Consider the following 2,416-nt stretch of genomic DNA (forward strand, 5'->3'; position numbering starts at 1 on the left):
TGTATTATTTTTTATTATGTAATAAATTTATGTCTTAATTATTTAGCTTATTAATATTTTGAGAAAAAGACAAATAGGTCTTGACCTTTTGTTCCGCGGATATTTTCGTCCCTAACTATTGAAAAATACTTTTAAGTCTCTGATCTTCACAAAACTTGGACGGGTCGGGACGAAGACATTTGGACGGATCAGTCCCTGACGGAGACAGTTGAACGGAGGGACTGATCCGTCCAAATTTTGTGAAGGTTAGGGACTTAAAATGTCCGCGAGACGAAAGGTCAGGGACCTATTTGTTCTTTTCCCTAATATTTTTTTACTAAACCATAATAATAATAATTATATATAATCTAACAATATTATTAATCATTAATGATGAAACACCTACTCCCGGATAGGATCATCAGCTGTGATTAAAATTTAGAAGATACGGTTTAGATATGAAAATAATAATAATACTAAATTAGTGATGGTCATGCAATCATACATTGGATGACTAAAGAATGGCCAACGGGTTTCATGACAAGGCATACCAACTTTAATTCATCCCTCGATCATGGAAGGGTGGCGTTGTAAGCAATTTTTCATTATTTTATATTTGCACCAATTTTTGTTTTTAGTAAAGTATGTTTGTTGTTTTTAAGTATTTTTTAAAATATTTACATAATATTTAATTTCATTCAATTTCGATTTGCATTGTGTTAAAATTATTTATGAACGTTAGTTCTATCCAAAATATTATGGATAAAATTGAAAACATTTAGGAGTAATTTTGACATAAATTAAAATCATTAGAAACAAAATTGAATGAATAAAAAATATTAAAGATAATATTGAATGAAATTAAACATTAAATGTATTTTTGAAAAAAAAATTACAAACGTTAAAGATAGAAAATATGCTTTATCTTTTTTATGGTTGTATTAAAAATGACTACCACATGCAATATACCTTTAAATATTTTTTATTTTGAGTAAAATGACAATTAGATTTTTGAAGATGTTGATATTGGACTAATTTGTCCTTGAAAAAAAAAGTACTAATTAGGTCCTTTAAGATAGTAAACGGTGGACATGTATGTCCTTTTATAAATAAATAGTGCGAAACGAAACTGACTTGTTCATGTATTTCATTATTTACAGTGGTGCATGTCTTGTTACTATCACATGAGTAAAAAAATGATGTAATTTTGGACGTTGAAGTATTTATTATCTTTTGAGTTTTCATATATCTTTTATCAACTACTCTTTATTTATCACAAATTCTATCAAAATAAGAGAAATTTCGTTTCAAAAGTTGTTATTTGCATTACTATCTTTCATAGATAGATATGTCAGAGTAATTAACAGTATATATAAGCATCATCGTTAGGTTTTAGTTGATGAATTGATAGAAAGACATCATTTGCCCACCGTTTGCTATCCTGGAGGACCAAATTGGTACTTTTTTTTTTCTTTAAGGACTAATTTGTCTGAAATCGAAATCTTCAGGGACCTAATTGTTACTTTACTCTTTTATTTTTTTTCCGCTGTCATCTTCTCAGCATATAGCTAATATATGGAAAAATTACTTTAAAAAATCAAATAGAGATAAATATTACCCAAATATAACTTTTGTAAAAAGGTTTTCGGTCTTCTTTTGTCTCTATGTAATTCCTTGAAGACTAAAATGAATTACGCATATGAACATACTTTGCGGAACTCTAGAACAGATTACAATAGCTTAGCAATTAAACATAAATACGCGGGAGGGTAGCATGAATTGGTGGAGCTTGAAGTAGTTCGCTCCAGGCTATAATAAATTAATTATGTGCCAGGAAAATTCGTAGGAGATTGTCGCAAACTACGTTGAAAAGGGAAGGGCTAATTCACTAGAGGCTCCCACAGATTAGTTTGAGGGAGATCCATAAGCTCGCTTAATCTAGCAACTAACTACCAGTTCCATCGTCCTTCCAAAACCTTACCCAAGAGATTCCAGAGATAAACACGATAATCACGCAAAAGCGGGATTATGGATGAAGCAGATCGTCTCTACTGGCTAGACGATGTTGTTTATGTTATTGAAAACATCAATAAGGAGGTTACTATAGTAATTTCTATTTGATTTAGAAGATTTCATGTTATATTAGAAATGACAACGTTATTGTTAACTAAAAATAGATTTTGAATGGTACTGATATTGTTTATTAGTATTGATGAATCAATTTGAAGTAGAATAATAGTGATTAGAGTTAAATAAAAATAGATTAGGATATGTGGTAGACATTGGATTGGGATAAAGTCTATAATAGATTAGGATAGGTGGTAGACATTTATAAGTTGTTTGGATATTTAGGATAAGGTTTGAAAGGCATTAATGCATTTAATTTAAAAAACTAAAGTTTATTTGTTAACTATTATTTTTATTTATATGTTTTTGG

This window comes from Arachis ipaensis, chromosome B09 (genome assembly GCF_000816755.2).
Source record: "Arachis ipaensis cultivar K30076 chromosome B09, Araip1.1, whole genome shotgun sequence".
NCBI lineage: Eukaryota > Viridiplantae > Streptophyta > Magnoliopsida > Fabales > Fabaceae > Arachis > Arachis ipaensis.